This window comes from Coloeus monedula, assembly GCF_965178545.1.
Source record: "Coloeus monedula genome assembly, chromosome: 32".
Lineage (NCBI taxonomy): Eukaryota > Metazoa > Chordata > Aves > Passeriformes > Corvidae > Coloeus > Coloeus monedula.
In genome coordinates this window covers 3,158,920-3,177,342 of record NC_138812.1, presented here as the reverse complement: position 1 = coordinate 3,177,342, position 18,423 = coordinate 3,158,920, and the positions used below count along the sequence as shown (strand labels likewise).

At 54.2% G+C, this 18,423-nt stretch overlaps 1 pseudogene across 1 annotated transcript in view; it reads left to right on the top strand.

The window, feature by feature from the left end:
* Window positions 1-806: 806 nt before the first annotated feature.
* The window catches only part of LOC309583714 (olfactory receptor 14J1-like), a 42,946-nt pseudogene continuing 25,329 nt past the window's right edge, over window positions 807-18,423 (top strand). The window contains exon 1 of the transcript in view: window positions 807-1,363. The product of the transcript in view is annotated as an olfactory receptor 14J1-like (transcript). The remainder of the gene's footprint in view (window positions 1,364-18,423) is intronic.

Sequence of the window (18,423 nt, the reverse complement as noted above, 5' to 3'; positions counted from 1 at the left end):
TGGCCGTTCTTCTCTTCCTGCTGGAAACAACGCCGGGACCCCAAAAGCCGCTTTCCCTGCCCTGCTGGAGGCCGAGCTGTGGCTGCCCTGCCCCGCTGCTGCTGCTTCGAGCTTTTGCTACGCTGTAGCCCTGCTCGCCCTGCCTGCCTGGGCACCCGTGGGGTTCTCCCATCTGGATACATCTCGCCTGCCACCCGGGATTTGCGTTCGTCCCTGCCGCTCTAGCCTGCCGCTCTAGCCTGCCGCTCCTGCCTGCCGTTCCCAGCCTGCTGTTCCTGAGAGTCCGGGATCGGCTGCCCAGGGGTTTGTGAAGCCTTTGTTCCTTCCCTTCCCGGGATCCCAGGCCGCCATTGCCCGCGTGTTTCCCGAGCTCGCTCCGGAGCGCCCCCTGCAGCCGCGGGGGAACCATCGCACCTGCCCTGCTCACCGGGAGCCGCCAGCGCCCCTGCCGGCTGCGAGCGGAACTGCACCCGAGGGGAAAGGGCCTGACAGCCGAGAAGGCTGGCACTGGGTTTGTGTGTGCTGTTACTGCCATAGTTGTTGTTGTTTTGTTTGACTGGTTATATACATATACATATATATATATATATATATAGTAAAGAACTGTTATTCCTATTTCCCACATCTCTGCCTAAAGGCCCTTGATTTCAAAATATAATAACTTGGAGGGAAAAAGGGTTATATCTGCCACTTCAAGGGGGGCTTCTGCCTTCCTTAGCAGACACCTGTCTTTCAAAACCGAGACAGCTGCTCACGTGTTTTTCTTTCTCTTCTTCCTCTCAGCAGAGGATTTCCTCCTCACCATCATGTGCTACGAGCGCTACGTGTCCATCTGCAAAGCCCTGCACTACGGGACCCTCCTGGGCAGCAGAGCTTGTGCCCACATGGCAGCAGCTGCCTGGGCCAGTGCCTTTCTCTACGCTCTCCTGCACACGGCCAATACATTTTCCCTGCCCCTGGGCCAGGGCAATGCCCTGGGCCAGTTCTTCTGTGAAATCCCACACATCCTCAAGCTCTCCTGCTCCAAATCCCACCTCAGGGAACTTGGGCTCATCACTGTCAGTGCCTGTTTGCTCTTTGGCTGTTTTGTGTTCATTGTTTTCTCCTATGTGCAGATCTTCAGGGCTGTGCTGAGGATCCCCTCTGAGCAGGGCCGGCACAAAGCCTTTTCCACGTGCCTCCCTCACCTGGCCGTGCTCTCTCTGTTCCTCAGCACTGTTATGTTTGCCCACCTGAAGCCCCCCTCCATCTCCTCCCATCCCTGGATGTGGCCCTGTCAGTTCTGTACTCGGTGGTGCCTCCAGCCCTGAACCCCCTCATCTACAGCCTGAGGAACCAGGAGCTCAGGGATGCCCTGAGGAAAGTGAGGACTGGATACTTTTCACAAGTTAAAATCTTTCTATTTTCTTCTGCCATGCGAGGAAAATTATGACTAGGATGCTTCTCAGAAGCAATAAACTCTCTCTTTTCTGCTCCAGAACCTTCAGAATGTAACTCTTTACAATCTTGGCCTCTTTTTCCTCTTTGTCCATATTTTCATTGGTGCTTTTTCTTATTCTTTTTCTGGTGTTATTCTGCTTTTTATAAAGTACTGTAGTACTACTCCTTGCATTTCTGCATGAACATCTACCTTTCTTTTGAAACACAAAGACTTTCAGGAGGCTTCTTCCCTGTGCATTTGAATCAAAACAAGGGGCTGTCCTGACCTTTGTGTCCAAGGTTTGTTCCTCAGCCCTTCTCTGGCTCTGCAGGGGCAGTGCCTGTGGGCAGAGCTGGAGGGAAGAGACTCCCAGCACAGCAGCACGGCCAGGGACAATGGCCCAGCCTCTTCCCACCTCTGCTCTTCCCAGCTCCACACTCCCTTTCCCAGCCCTTCTGAGGGTGCAAGGCCGGAGTGCTCGGGCAGCTCGGTCACTGTCCTGCTGCGTGTCTGTGCTGTGAGCACAGGCAGGGACAGGCCACGGGCACTGCTGGGACACAGCCGGGCTCCAGCACAGCAGCTCCATCAGCAAAGGGCATCTCCTGGGGCCAGGGCAGGAAGGCTTCGCTCTCCTCCAGAGCTGCTGTCAGGAATGTGCCCCAGGAATGCCCTGGCAAAGCAAACCCCAGTGCCCAGGGGCAGGGGGGAGTGTGCAGGGGGGGCAGGCAGCAGTGTCCTGGCACTGCCAGAGCTCCTGGGATGGACCTGAGGGAGCAGCAGAGCAGGGCCTGGGCTGTGCCTTTGTTCCGGGCACAGCCTGGGAAGGTGCCCAGGGCAAGTGTCCCACACCAGCCCCTGCCACCAGCAATCCCAGCACTGGCCTCTGCCCTCCCCTGCAGGAGGTTGTTTGTCCCTGCACGGAGGGACACCAAGTGACCAGGCCAGCAGTCCGTGTTTGCTGTGTCCTGAGGAGCCTTCAGCAGTGCATCGAGTGGGTGTGGGGAGATGAACCCGAGTGAGCACAAACACCATCAGCAGCACTCGGGGCTGGCACAATTCCAGGGGCACAAACTGTGCCCTGAGGCCACTTTACTGCCAGAGTAATGTCCTCTGGGAAAGCACCTGAATTCTTTGCTGGGCTGTGCTGAGAACTGCATGGAGACAAACGTCCAGGGCAGGGAGGCTCCAGGGAAAGTGCTCAGGACAGCCAAGGGCTGCACAGAGAGACACCGGAGTGGTGGGTCTGTGGGGAGAAATCACAGCTGCCTCCCTTGGGAATCGCCCCCAGGACCTGGACAGGCCTGTGCTGTGTTCTGGGCACTGACCTGGAACCGAGGGATGTGGAAAAGGCCTTTGGTGTCAGGGATGTTGGGAAGGCTGGGCAGGCACTGGCATTTGTCCCTCAGGGATTCCATGAGGGTCCTGCCAAGATGAGCTCTGCTCCTCCTTGGAGCCCTTCATGGGCACAGAGGGCTGAGAGACCTTTCCAGGACAGGCTCAGGCCAAGGAGCCCTTGAGTCTCTCAGCCCCCCGTCGGTGCCTGCTGGAATTCAATCCCCCTCCCCATCCCGCAGCAGCCCCGCATTTCCCTCCTCCAGCCTTGCTCTCCAGCACAGCCACGGGGGCTCTTCGGGCTCTCGGCTTTTCCTGCAGCCACCGAGGGCAGCTGAGCTCTGCCTTCCCCACACTCAGCCCTGCCCAGCGCAGGCAATGCCCAGAAATTCCCTGTGTGTCCCTGGCCTTGCTGTCAGCCCCGGCAGCGGCTCCGTGGCCCCTCTGTGCCCCGCTGCCCCAGCCATGGTGCCCCAGCCCCTGTGCAGGCCCAGCCCAGGACAGGAGCGCTGCGGGTGGGAACGGCCCCTGGGCCCTGCTGCCCACAGCAGCCTTGGGGCTCTGCGCTGTTGAGCTTTGGACGGGGTACCCTTCCTTCCCGGACCAGGGTGAGAGAGCAGAGGAGGCTGCTGTTCTGCTGAGTTCTGTATTTCATAGTCTCACAGCTTTCTTGAAGGCAGAGTTCAAAGGGGGTTACATGATAAAGGCAAGCAGCAACAGCAACAACAGGCAAAAACAGCTTCTTCTTCTTCTTCTATATGCTCTATATGCTCTATATGCTCTATATGCTCTAGACTCTATATTTTTTCTTACAGAAGTGTGGATTAGATTTGTTAATTGACCAATAAGATTAACACACGATTCTAGTTTTCCTTTTCTTAACCGATCCTGGTCTAATTCTAACAGTCGTAAGCCTCACACCAGTGTTACACAGGTATTACACAGATTTGCGGATGCAGTTTCTATCAACTCTTATTGTTTATTTGAACGCTCTATCTAAAAAATGTGAACAGTGTCATTCTATCCATATTTTGTCTAAAGTAAAGAATTCTGTGAAAAGGTAACACTGCTGCAGTAAGAACTGTGTTTAAGGTCTCTGCTGCAGCTTTTCAATGTTTAAGGCACTTAGCATATATTTCTACTAAAGGTTAAAAAATCTGTATTTCTATTTCACTTTGGTGTGACTTCATGTATCTCAGCTTGTCCAAAGGTTTTAATTCAACCCCTGTGCTTTGGCTTCCCTCTGGGCCTGAGTCCAGAGGAGCTTTCACTTCAACAAAACAGAACACTTACAAGAAAAGTAAATGGAGTGGGAACTCATGAGAGATTGAATTTTCTCTGATTCAACTCAAGGATTGATGCCATAGACTTCTGAGTGGAAGAATAATTAATTCATTCTCCTTAAGACAATAAATCAAGAGAATAAATTAGACTTTTGTATCAGGTATGAGTGAATAGATTGCATCCAACACAAGTTTTTCCTGTAGGATTTTTATTTTATTTTTTTATTTTCTCAGGAGATTGTATCAAGGCAGAAGAATTAAATTCAAGATATTTGTAGCAAAGAGATCTCTGCTGAACTGATTGTTCCAAATAAACATATCCCTTACCCCATATTTCCATGACCAGAAGTTTTTCTAATTTTGGACTCTAGTATATTGTACTGTATGTGTATTCAGAATACTTTGCAACAGTTAAATTTGCTTAAATTTCATTTCAGACATTTACTTAATTTTAAGATATTGCCTCATTTCAGCCATCTTTTAAAAAGTATTTTCACACTTTTATTTTTTTTGTCTGTTACCTTTTCTGTGAGGAGGATCATCATTTGGGTTTTCTCTTGGTACCTCACTAATGCACTCTGAGAGCCATGTTCTGTGTTATTAATGTAGTAGTGATCCGGGGTTCATGGATGGCTACTGCAGGAAACTTGATGGCCAGTAGTGAAAACAGCAAAAATAATGATGAGAGGAGCCACAGACGTTCTGCTGTCTGAGAACTGTGAACTGCCAAAATCAAAAGGTCAGTGCTCTTCTGGTTCAGAATGCCCTTCAGTTGGAGCTGGAACATACTTTGGGCTAAGAGCCTGAGCACAAGAGGCTGTAGCACCTATTTGGTTCAGCAGTTCCCTATTGCCCTACTCCATACTCCACTGCATTCCAGCATGTGATTTGCTGAGCTGTAGACTGTCCCTGAGTGGTGTGATTGCCTGGAATGCTTGAAAATTTGGCTTCACATTCCTCCGTTTCTTTTCAGCATTTTCTCTCTTGCCCTCGTTGCCTCACACCAGCCCCTGTTTTACTTCTAGATGGAGAACAAGGTTACAAACTACAACTTCTCTTCCTATGTACTTAGAGGGGTTCTCACCTGTAATAATAAATGAAATAGGTTTCATTCCTTTTGATTCCTCCTGGTATGATGCAAAGAAAGGAAAGGTAGCTGGAACTATGGCTTTTTGGGGTGGCTGTTATACCAGAGCCCTGGATCTGTATTAGGGATATTCGTGTTGGCCAGACTGTCTCAGCAGAAAGAGGGAGGAGTGCAATATTAATGTCAGGAGCTCATCCCTGTCCGTGATTTATTAAAAGAAGCCTAGCTTCATGTCTTAGGCCCTGAATGAAATACCTGCAGTTTGGCTGCCTGAGTTTGTATCAATGGATCCCACTTCTGTGCAATGTCTGAAGGCCAGGGAACTGCCTTTGTTACCTCTCCTACTGGCACTGCTACAGGAGAAGGAAAGAAATCCAACTAATTTTGAATCAGCTAACGTGTCCCTTTTGGATACAGAATTCACTGAGAGCCATAAATACAGTGCGTGGCTTTAATAAAGCACAAACGTGAATTTTAAACCACACCTGGCATTGATGTTGCTTGGACTGAATGTGTGCACAGCCCAATGTTTCTCCTCATCGTCCCTGTTATGAATTTCTGCCATTTTTCCTCTTCATTCCTGTCTGAACAAAAGCAGACTTTGTGCCACTGAGTTGAGAACGTTATAAATAAGGTATGTGATTCGTGCTATTATGTATAAAATTGGAGTGTAATCAGACCCTACAGAGACCGAGTTTCAAAATCCCTTCAGCAGCCTGGCTGAGAGAAAAATTTCACAACACTAAAAGAAGTTCTCTCACAATAAGTGAGGATTCCACCCAGGTGGGGTTAGATCTTATCACCGGGACATCTGCACCATAACTACTTGATTGCCACCTTCTGATATCTACATCTCATCTGATAAGGAATCGGACATCCCGGGAACTAAAAATAACTGTTCCAGGAAGCAGAGATGGCCCATTCATCAGCAGAAATGGCCCACTCATCACCCAGGATGGACAATTCCTGGGATCCAGGAAAGGCTTTGTGCAGCCCAACTCCGGGACAAGAAAACTTCATGAATATGCTAAAATGACGAGAAGAATAGAATTAATTCGGACTCTGCCCAAAAAATGTATAAGAAGGGACCAACCAAAGCAGCATCCGTGAACTTGGGAGGTCTGGTGCGACAGAGATCAGATCTATGCGTGTTCACCCAGCTCCGACCCCGGGCTCGGAGCTGCTTTTCTCGATCGTGGCTTTTAAAACCGATATTTCGGTAGCATAATAAATGTCATTTCTTTATAAATTTTGATTGGGCAATTTTGTTTATCTTAAGAACATCCTTCTCAGGCATCAGGAAATTGCCCCATCTCTTTGTTCACCGTCTCGAGTGCTTTTCTCACTCAGAGAGGATGGTAACACCACAGGGATTCGTGTACTGACTCTGAGCAGCAAGCTTTGGCCCTGGTGAAGCTGAAGGACCATAAGGCAAGGCAGGAATTTGTTAAGAAGTTCTCACTAATCCCTGGATTTGAAGGAATGATGCAATAAATGGCAAACCTTTTGCTTCAGGCACTGGAGCAGATGATTTTTCTAACAAATAATATTGGTTTGAGCGTTACTGAGCTCATTCACCTTGTGAGGGATTTTTTCTTTAAAAAAACATTGATTTCTTTGTACCTTAATAGCACAGCTTTTGAACAGCTGGGTGCTTTTGTGTTCCTTCTCCCGTTTATGATGTCAGTGTGCTTTTTACTGCATATCCAAGAACAGCTTCTAATTTTTCTCATTTTTAGCTTCACTTCCTAGTTTTTACAGTTAAGTGCATTTTTTATGTTGTAGGTCACCTGTCACATTTCCCTCGGGCAGTATCTGTACACTGCAAGTGATTCAGCCTCTCTCTTTCTGTTTCATCTCATGCTAATGGCTGGGAGATGTTATCTGGGTTAGCCAGGCTAAGGAACATCCTGTTCTTGCTTGATTTTCTTGAGCTGAGAACCTTCTGGCTATCTCACTGCTCCTTGGAGTATTATGTTGCTCTGGGTTCTGCAGATAGTTATCTGAGGTGTGAACTGGCCAGATGAGTTGCTGCCCTTTGTAAATGGCTCTGTTTAAATTTCTGTGCTATCTTGGACACCGCTTAAGGTGTTGGGTCCCTCTTGCCTCAGGTGCTGTAAATGGGAAGATGAGAAATTCCTTCCCATCACTGATGAAAGTCCTGGCCAACCTCTGTATAAGGGGAGATCTGTAATGTGATGAATTTCCTTTGCTGCAGTGTCTGTGCCAGGCTTTTCTCCCTTGTGTTTGATCGTTTATAACATACACAGATACATGTTTTACTTAGGGAAAATCTGGGAGCATGGTGTGTTCATAGCTACTCGGTAACATATTTTCAGTATATATAACACGTGAATGGAAAAGGGGAAGTGCAGCACAATGAGTGTGTTTTGGGTATCTCCTGCAGATGTTGAATCTGTCCATAAGAAGAGATTTCTAAGAAAGTTTTATTAATGAACGTTGCATCATTGCTTTTTTTATGCTTGCAGCTGCTCAGAGGGAAGGAAAGTCCCACGTCTCTCTTACACTTGTTGAAACACAGCATGATTTGTTGGTGTATATAAATTTAAGCGAGCTATTTCTCATTTGACTTCATTTTGCTTTGTGCCAAGGTCCTCTGGAGTAACTGAAACAAAAGTAAAATGCCTGTTCTGATGGAATGATTGAATAAAATGTAAAAGGATAGCAACAGTCAAATTAGATCCCCTTGCTGCTCATTGCCAGGAAGAGCTGGTTCATTAAACCAAAGCAGGATGGAAGTGATGAGCAATGTGCTTGCTTAAAGGATTCCTCCCTTGAGAGGGTGATGGTGTCACCTGGATCCTTGAGATCATCATCTGCTGCTTGCTGACTGCCTCTGAGGAACAAGCCTCAATGTCATCTTACCTGTCTGTGACCCATCGGCCTCGGGAAACAGCTGCTTTCTCTCATGCTGCACTGGTTTGGAAAGGAAGGAAGAGGCAGGAAAATTGTGACTTTCACCTGTGTGAGTGCTTTGGTGGCAACAAGATTGTGTCTTTCTATGTAAGAAAGTGTGTGTGTGTCTCTCTTAAAAAGCCTGGTGCTTGTTATTTTTGCTAAGCAATTGCAAAGAACCAATAAAATAGACAGTGTTGTGGTGGATATTAACTTTTAATGAGCTTACAGAATAGAGCCTTTCATAATCGGAATTCCTTAGCTCTACAGAGATAATGAAAATAAGAATGTAGTGAAGTTGCTATATACACTAGCAGATGATTTCCAAACACTGAAACCCAAAGGATTTAAAATTTATTCTGCTAAGAAATTGCTTGGGACATGCAACTCTTGGACAGGAACTACATTTCATACTAAGTAGACATCATCTGGTTATGTTGAAATGTAAAGACTCAATTGGGGTCTTGCAGAAAGCAGTGGTAGAAGTACTGTTGGCTTTGCTAAACGCAGACCTGGGGCAGTGGGAACTATCCTGGTGCTGGCAGACAACAAGGTCTGCATGGAGGCGGGGGTGGGGGAAATCACAGGTAGGGCTTGGCCCCAGTATTTTCAGAACTATAAAGGACTTGGAATGGCCTGGGAAATTCTGTTCCGGGTAGAGCTGATGATGGGATGGGTCAGCATTTAGGAAATGCTGATTAAATGAAGGGCACGCAGGGAGTTGAAGACATTGTGTTAAGGTGAGGAACAAGACCGGGACACCGCGCTGGGGCCCCGCGCACTTTTCCAGCCCGGCCGCCCCCACGGGCCGGGCCCCGCGGCTCCCGCTGCCGCCCCCCAGCACGGGGCCGTGTCCCAGACCCCACGGTCCAGCCCGAGGGTTGGGGGCGGCAGCGGAGCTGCTGGACGGAGCTTCCAGCCCCGCCAGCCGCAGCTCCGATCCCTTGGGCCGTGACGCCGGGGAGTGGGTGTCCGTCGGCACTCGGGGTCTGTCAGCTTTTGCAATGCAGAGGGAGAAACTGAGTCCCAAGGGGTGTCGGTTTCCATCAATCGCTATTTCTCCTCTCTTTTCCATGATGGATTTCACAGCGCTTCCTTTCGCCCCAGAGATTTGGAAAACAAAATTCCCGGCTGCCCCGGATCCCTGCAGCTCTCCACAGCTCCAGCCTCGTCCCTCCTCTCCGTTTCCTTCTCTCCAGTCTCTCCTGCCTGGCCCTGCCGGCTCGGAGGAAGGAGATTCCCCCGGCACCCCCTGCCTCCTCCTCCTGTCCCGTGGGGCGCAGTTGGTGCTTCTGGAGCCGCCTGCCCGCGCAGCCGGACCCGCCCTGCGGCCGCTCAGCGCTGCAGCCGAGGGAATGAATTGCAGGCACCGCTGCGCTGGGCTGGCCCTGGCCGGGTGCCCGGGGCCACCAAAGCCGCTCTGGCACTCTGCTCACAGCTGCAGCACACAGAGCACTGAAGGAAAGGCTCGTGGGCTGGGATCGGGGCAGGGAGAGCTCACTCACTGCTCACTGCCAGGGCCACAACAGACCCAAACGGGGGAAATTAATGGAATTTATTTCCAAACCAATCACACCAGGACAAGGAGAACTAAAACAAATCCTAAAGAAACACCTTCCCCACCCCTCCCTCCTTCCCGGGCTCCCAGTCTCCGCCCGCAGTCCCTCCTCTGCCCTCCCTGCACGGCAATCGTGTCACCAGCCATGAACTTGGCTTTTGCCTCATCCCGGGATCTCTTCCCGGACAGGAAGAACTTTCCCCAGCACAGATTCAGGCTGTGGCAGCCTTTGAGGCTCAGGGCGTTTCTCCTGCAGCTCCTTGCAGGTCTCCTCTCCCCGTGCCGGCTCTCCTGCGCCACAGAACTCTGCCGGCTGCAGCTTTGCAAACGTCAGGTCCAGGTCTGGATGTTCCTGCACGATTTGCTCGAGGTCCTTGGGGGCTGCATCCGATCCACTGTTGTTGTGTTCCCCCTCGGCACGGAGCCCATGGATCTGATGGCCCCTGGCCAGGGCCTGGCACAGGAGGTGGAACCTGGGTGCTGCTGCAGCGGCGCCGGGGGAGCCCCAGGACTCGCTGTGGCCGCTGTGGCAGCCGCAGCACAGCCCGTTCCCAGCGAGGAGCCCAGGGCTCCGTGGGGCTCTGCAGGACCTCGGCCCTGGGGCTCGTCTGCATCAGCCCGGGCAGCTGGGCTGGACTTGGCTTCCTTTGTGTCTCTGGCTGCCCTGGCACAGCAGCTGCCCAGCGCCCAGGGGACAGCAATGGGAGCGGGGCAGGTCGGGGTGAGCTTCAGTGTCTGTGCCCGGCAGAAATGCCAAAGCCTTCCCTAAGGAGCAGTGAGTGCTGCCAGAGCACAGGATGCTGCTGCTGCTGCTGCTGCTGCTGCTGAGCACGGGACGGCCCCAGGGCTGATGCCAGACAAAGCCGGGATGGGAGCCACAAACAACGGGAGGAGGGGGGGAGGGGCAGGAGAGGACGAGGAAGAGCGAGGGGGGAGGGCGGATGGAGGAGCAGGAGCGGCAGGAAGAGGAGAGATAAAAGGGGAGGAGCGGCAGGAAGAGGAGAGATAAAAGGGGAGGGGCGGGAGGAAGAGGAGAGATAAAAGGGGAGGAGCGGGAGGAAGAGGAGAGATAAAAGGGGAGGAGCGGGAGGAAGAGGCAGGACAGAGGAGGCAGGAAGAGGAGCCTCCACGTGCATCCATCGCTCTCTGTGTCCGCAGCTCTCGGCTCCCCCCATCCCGCAGGTGACCGGGTAGGGACAGCTCGCCCCAAATATCTTGGGCAGTCACTGGGGTTATTTTTGGGAGAGGGGATTTTTGGAGCTTGGAGGACTCCAGCACCGAGCCCCAAATATCTTTGTTGGTTCCTGGGGGAAGGGGGTTTGGTGGGGCGGGGGGGGAGGCGGATGTTTGGATCTTGCAGGAAATGCCCCTTGGGGGATATTGGGGAGCCCCCGGCACGCGGGGTTTTTGGGGTCCCGGTGGCGGCTGCCGGGAGAAATGGGATGGGGCGGGATGGGGCCCGGGAAGGGTGGGATGTGGATTGGGGGGTGGGATGAAGTGTGGCGGAGGGGGATGGGCGGGATGGGGCCTGGGCTGAGGCAGCCGAAGGTTGGGGATGATGAGGCCGGGGGGACCCCACTCCTGAGGGGCGTGCGGGGTATCCGGCAGCTCGGAGGGAGTTTTGGGGCACCCCTAATCCTGAGGGGGTGGTGCCGGCAGCGGGGGACACGTGGCTCCGGCAGCTCTGGCCCCAGCTGAGCCCCCCCCGCCGCCAGCGCCCCCCGGAGCGGAATTTGGGGAGGGGGAGGTGGGCCCGGCCCTGCCCGGGCACGGCTGATGCCGCCCGCCCGCGCTCCGCACTGGTCCGGACTGGTGCTCCCAGTGCCGTGCGGGGCGGGGCCGCTCTGGGGACCCCCCAGGGCACAGCGCGGCTGCTTTGGGGCTGTGGGCAGCGCCCGGCGCTGGGCATGGGGCGTGTGGGGGCAGCTGGGGCCGCACTGGTGGCACTGGTGGTGCTGGGAGCCCCCCGGCCGCGGGCGAGGAGCTCTGGGGTGAGGGGCGGGGAGGGGGGGGGGGGAAGGGAGACCCGTTTTAAAGAGGGGGAGAGCAGTGAAAAGGGGATCGGACTCCCCAGACTGAGTGGGAGAGGGAACTGAGAGCCCCAAACCAGGTACGTGGGACACGGAGGCTTTGGGGGAGGATGAGAAAGGAGAGGGGGATATCGGAGAGAGGGAGGAAAAAGGGAGTGGGACCCTTCCCCTTCGTGGGGTCCGTTGGTGGATGAGGATTGGGGGATGATGGGAAAAGGGTGGAGGAGGGGAAAGATGGGGGGTGGGACCTCCAGAGGAGTGGGAGGGGTTCTGGAGAAGCCCAAAGTTGCCATCATTGCAGGGGACTGATCTCCTGTGGGAAGAGCTTTGGCTGGAGCACGGAGCTGATCTCCCAGCACAGGATCCAAGTGGGGGAGAAGTCCTGTGTCTGCCCAAGCTTTGCCCAGAGGTGCCATCTCAGAGGAGAGAGACCCTACAGGGGCCAGGAGGGCAGGAAAAGCTTTCATAGGAGCTCCAGCCTCCCCAGACACCAGGGGATCCACACTGGGGAGCCCCTATGGATGCCCAGACTCTGGGAAGGGCTTCACCGTGAGCCCCAAGCCCCTGGAACACCTGTAGGAGCCACCTGGAGGAGGTTCCCTACAAGTTCTCGGCTGCAGGAAGAGCCCCAAGGAGCCCAGGTCCCTCCAGAACCACCACCTGAAGCAGAAGGTGGTGACAACTCTCCATCCCAGGGCCCTGGGAACACTCTGGGGTCTCCGGGCTGACCTCTCCCAACAAGAACTCACAGCAGCCCTCGTCCTGCCCCTAAAATCCCTTGGGATTGCCCATCAGTCTCTGCATTCCCTGCTCCCCTCTCCATCCTGACATGAGACCAGAGGGGTGGAAGTCCCCACCCAGGGTGACCACAACACCAAGTTTTTATCTCCACCCACCAATTTTGCATCTTTTCCCTTGGCCAGGTTACCCCAGGGCGTGGGAGCAGCCCAGAGCCCTGCACTGCCCATCCCGACCTGTCCTGGCTCCATTCCCATTCCTCCCGTGGGATGTGAGGGGCTTGGGGAACAGGGGAGGAGGGATGGAAGACAAGAAGGGGGGAAGAAGAAGCAGGAGAAAGGATGGAGAGAGGAGGAGCAGGAGGTGGGATTAGGGAGAAGGAGGACAGATGAAGGAAGACGAGAAGAAGGTGGAGGAAGAGGAGGGAGCTCGTGGGTCCAGCGGTCCCAGAATTTGCAGGCCCCTCACCCCAAGGAGCATCGACCCCCCCATCCCACAGGTGATGGGGAGGGGGAGCTTGGCCCAAATATCCTGGGGAGTCCCTGGGCCAGTGTTTGTGGGGGGGATGTTTGGATCTTGCAGGAGTCCAGAGCTGAGCTGTAGGTGCCCCTTGAGGGGATACTGGGGGGTCCCCAGGCGGTGTTTTTGGGGGGTCCCTGTGCTGGCTGCTGGCAGAGCCTCAGTGGGGGGTGGTGGGATGTCAGGTCCACCCCATGCTGGTGGGTCAGGCACGGCCACCTCCAGCCCGGAGCCAGGGGGCTGCGGGACCCCTTGGGAGAGCCGGAGGGGGAACCTCGGGAGCCCCAGAGTGGGACGAGCAGAGAGGGGCAGTACCGGGAGCAGGGGAGCCCCGGCAGTCTGGAGGAGCGAACCCCTGTGACCCCCAGGGCCCCAAAGTGGGGAGCCCAGAGAGGGGGGAGCGCCGCCATTCGCGGGACCCTCAACAGCCTGGAGAGGGGCAGGGGGGACTCCTTGGACCCCCTGCACCCCGAAGCAGAGAATAAGGGGAGAAGGGACCTGGGGATCCCATAACCCCCAGCATCCCTAAGTGGCGAGACCAAAGGGGGGAGCTTTTGGATTCCTGGGACTCCCAGCAGCCTGGGGAGAGCGGGGACCAAGTAGAGAGGGGGACTCAAATAAAAGAGGGACCGCCAGCAGCTGGGACAGGCGGGAGCCCCAGAACCCCAAAACAGAGAGGCCAGAGAGGGGGAACTCCTGAGAGGCTTTTTCAGAGCAGATTTTTGGTTGGACACACAGTGCCCAGTGATTTCTAGAGATGGACTTGGCAGAAGGACCTGTAAAGTCAAAGTGCTCATCCTTGTCCTTCCTCCCCAGACAAGGAGCTGAGCATGGAGCCCAGGGAGGACAAATCCCCGTGGCAGAACCTGGTAGAAGAGGCCGTTTTGAGCGGCTCCGCAGCGCAGGAATCCAACGGGGAGGAAAAGCCCCGGAGATCCCGCAGGAGGAGGGGCTGCAAATGCAGCCCAGGGTGCTCTGAGGAGGAAAGACCCACCCTGTGCCGGGAAGGCGGCCGGAGATGCAGCCAGAGGTCAGAGCTGGTGGTTCATGAGCAGCTTCACGATGGGGAGAAGCCCCACAAGTGTGGGGAATGTGGGAAGAGCTTCAGGTACAGCTCCCACCTGATCGTCCACCAGCGCATCCACACAGGGGAGAGGCCCTACGAGTGTGGGGAATGTGGGAAGAGGTTTCAGACCAGCTCCAGTCTCCTCCTGCACCAGCGGATTCACACGGATGAGAGGCCCTTCCGCTGCCCCGACTGCAGGAAGGGATTCAAACGAAACTCTGACCTCATCAAGCACCGGCGCATCCACACCGGGGAGAGGCCCTACGAGTGTCCCGAGTGTGGGAAGAGGTTTCGGAGCAGCTCCCATCTCCTCCGGCACCAGCGGATTCACACGGATGCGAGGCCCTTCCGCTGCCCCGACTGCAGGGAGGGCTTCAAGCAAAACTCCGCCCTCGTCAGGCACCAGCGCATCCACACCGGGGAGAGGCCCTACGAGTGTCCTGAGTGTGGGAAGAGCTTCTCACAGAGCTCTACCTTGACCCAACACCAACAGAGGCACCGCTAAGGGAAGCCCTGCGAGTGCCCCGACTGTGGCAAGAGCTTTGTCCTCTGCTCCAACTCCATCTCCCATCAGAGGAGCCACGTTTGGCAGAGCCCTGGTGACCCACATTCCCTGTGATCCAGGTTGGGAAGAGCCCTGGCTGGTGCTCTCCACGTTCTCCTGGATCCCTGTAGGCACCTGGGTGAATGCAGGGGCAGGAACATCCATTGGGACTCAGATCAACATTGGAGATTCATTGGGAAGAGCTGATTTTTTACCTTTACACCCTAAATTTTCATCTACTCTGTCCAATTGTTTTTTCTGGTGGTATCAAGCAACCCTGGATGATCTTGGAGATCTTCTGCAGCCTAAGTAACTTCTGTGTTAATCCTACTGAAACAACCAAAATTGGGGTAAAAATAAAGAAATTAAACAAAGAGATCTAAAGCGGCACCATTTTACCGGAATTTGGGGGTGACTTTGCTGTTCAGGGGAATATTCGGGAGGATCTGAGTGTTGTGGGGTCTGAAGCTGGGCAGATTGGGGCCACAGTCTCGTAGTTGTGCTGACAGAACATGTTCACCTGAGCCCATCTGTTCTCCAGGAATTCCGGTTGTCTGTCCCAGTCCCTGGCCTGGGTCTCCCCCTTTGGGGTGTGACCTCCAAAGTGCCCAAATCGCTGCTGAAGTGCCTGAGCTGCTCTGGGCTGTGGATGTTCCTGTGCCCCAGCCTGTCCTGGTCAGTGCCATGGGGGGTGGAAGGGGGTCTGGGGGCTCCTTGGGGGACTGGGATGGGCTTTTGTGTCTCTTGAGGGCATTGGTGGTGCTTGGAGGGGCCTTTTGGGGTGGTCTCTGAGAGAGTTTTGGTGATCTTGGCTGGGCTGTGTGGCTTGGAGAGAATTTTGTGGTTCTTGGGGTCATTTATGATGCAGGGAGTGGTTGGGGGGTTCCTGGCCAGGAGCTGTGGGGTGATTTGAGGGGTCTGGGAATGGCTGTGGGGCTGGGAGGGGGTTTTAGGGCAGTTGTGCTCTCTCCCGCAGACCCCCAAAGCTGCCACCAGACCCCACCCCCAAGATGCTGCCATGGGTCGGGGGCTCCATGTTGGGGTTCACCCTCCTGGCACTGCACGAGAAGGTGAGGGGGGGTCCCCAGGGGCCGTGTGTGTCCCCCCAGAGCGTGTGTGACCTCCCCCATGCCGGTGTCACCCCCTTTTCCCTGCCCACAGGGCTCCTGAGCCAGCCCCTGCTGCCCCGGGAGGGAATTTGGGGAGGGAGCAGAGGGGGTGCGCAGCCCCCGCCGGGGGATGACCCCGGCCCAGCGCCCTTCGTTCAGCACCGAGCTGGGCTTGGGGCCGCAGGAGGAAGAGGCCGATGGGAAGCAGATCCTGCAGGGGGGACAGGGCTTGGGCTCAGGGCAAGGTCCTGCCCTGCACACCTGGCTCAGGTGTGAGCCTGCCCCGGGAAGGGAGCGGGACATTGCCATCCCCACGGATCAGGGCTGGGAGCAGCGCTGGGAGCACGGACATGGAAATCCTGGGAGCCACTGGGACCGCCCTGGGGGGTGAATGATCCCCCCCAGCACCTTTCCAGGCCGCCCTGCGAGCTGAGAAATGCTCGCTGGGCCTCGGCCTTGGCCAAGAGCCCCCGGGCTCAGCTGCTCTGAGCTCAGGCGCTGCCGGCTCCCGCAGCCCGCCCAGGGCCGCCCTGCCCGTGCCGGGGCTGTGCTGGAATTCTCTGCTGCTGCTGGGCCACTCGGGGGCTCTGGCCCAGCAGGAAAGGTGACCCTGAGCCAGGAGCTTTCCTTGGCCGCAGCAAAGCCTCGGCACGGAAAGACCTTCCCAGCGCTGGGCCCTGGGCCGGGAGGGATTGTGCCACCAGAGCTGTCCCTCCATTTCTTCTGCCAGGCAGCTTTAGCACAGGAGAAGTGGAGAAGCCAGAGCTGCCTCTCAGCTTTCCACAGCGCCCGCAGAGCTCCAGGGCAAGGTCCTGGCCCTGACTCGGGGCTGGGCCGGGGCCAGCGGCAGAAAATCAACTTGCAGCTTGGGCCCCTCAGCAGGGAGGAGCAGCAATTGCTGGCTGAGAGAGACTCTTGCCAAGGGCCTGCGGGGCCGGGCCCCAGGGAACGGCTTCCCGCTGCCCGAGGGCAGGCTGAGATGGGATGTGGGGCAGCAATGGTTCCCTGGCAGGGCGCTCAGGGCCTGGCCCAGGCTGGCCCCAGAAGCTGCGGCTGCCCCCGCATCCCTGCAAGTGTCCCAGGCCGGCTCGGCCATTGGGGCTTCCTGCCCAGGAGGGCTGGGCTGGGCTGGGCTGGGGCTGCTGAGGGCGGGATGGGCTCTGCCTGAGACAGCTGAAGGCTGCGCATGATGAGGCCGGGGGGACCCCGTTCCTCAGTGGGTTCTGGGGTATCCCACATTCCTGAAGGGATCTCAGGGTATGTCCCGTTCCTGAGGCAGTTTTGGGGTCCCCCCAATGCTTCGGGAGAGGTTCTGAGAGGGGGGCTCTGGTACTTGGAAGGGGGATCTATGGTCAGGGATGTGGGGAGCCCATTTTGGGAAGGATGCTGCTGTTTCTGGCAATGTTGGGAGGTTCTGAATGGGCTGTGGGGCCCTGGCTCTCATTTTGGGACTTGAGGTGAGCCCATGGGCACAGCAAGGCCTGAGGAGAGGTTCCAAGCTCCCATTTGGGATGGAGGGATTGAGCGGGTGCCTCCAATCAACTCAATGCCAGCCCCAATGTGTTGATGGCAGCCCCAAATGGCTCGATCCGTCAGCCCCAAGGCCCGGCTGTGGGGAGTCAGGAAGCACAGAAGGGGAATTGGTGTCCAGGAGGGGTGGGATGGGATGGGATGGGATGGGATGGGATGGGATGGGATGGGATGGGATGGGATGGGGGTGGCATTGTGGGGGTGGGATGAAGTTTGGGATTGATGGGGTGGTTTGGGCACTTGCAGTGGGGCATTTCAGGAAGGGAAAGAAGGAGCTGCTTTTGGGGAGGCTCCTGCTGCTTTTTGACAATTTTGGGGCCTCTAGGTGGCTTCTGGGAGGTTGCAGTGAATTTGGGGAAGGTGCCGTAAACCCCCTGCAATTTGGGGGGCTGAGGTGAAGTCCCCACATTTTGGGAGGGTGAGGGGACCCCAATTGGGAGGGGGTCCTGCTGCTTTGCACCCCTTAATTGGGGTGAGAATTGGGCAAGGAAGGAAGGAAGGAAGGAACAAGGAAAGGAAGGAAGAAAAGAAAAATAGAAGAAAGAAAAAAAGAAAGAAGGAAAGAGAGCAACAAGAAATAATAAAAAAGAAAAAAGAAGAAAAAAATTAAAAATGAAGGAAGGAAGCAAGAAAGATATAATAAAAATGAAAAAAAAGAAAAGAAGAAAGGAAGAAGATCAAAAGACATATAAAAAAGGAAATGAAAGTGATTAAAAATGAAAAGAATTAGAAAGAAAGCAAGACTAAATAACATGAAACCAACAAGGAAAAATTATTTAAAAAGAAAAGAAAAATCATTAAAAAAATGAAGCAAGGAAGCAAAAAGATAATAAAAATGAAAGAAAGGAAGAAAAGAGGAAAGAAAGAAAGTGAAAGAAAAGAAAAACTAACAAGAAAATGAAAAAAGTGAAGAAATTAGAAAAGAAGAAAGAAACAAAGAAATAAACAAAGAAAGCAAGAGTACATAACATGAAACCAACAGAAAAATAAAAGGAAAAGAAAAAAAAAGAAGAAAGAAAGAAGCAAGGAAGAAAGAAAAAAAGAACAGAAAGACACAAGAAAAAAACAAAAGAAGAACAGAAAGAAAGCCAAAAGAGAATGAAGGAAAACACAAAGCAACAAAAAAAATTTAAAAGAAAGAAAAAAAGATAAAAGAGTGAAGTATGAAGAAAGCAAGCTAAAAGAAATCAACACGAAAATTTAAAAAGCAAAGGAAAGTAAAAGATAAAGGAAAGACTCAATAATGTGAGACCAAGAAGAAAAATGAAAAAATAAAATGAAGAAAGCAGCA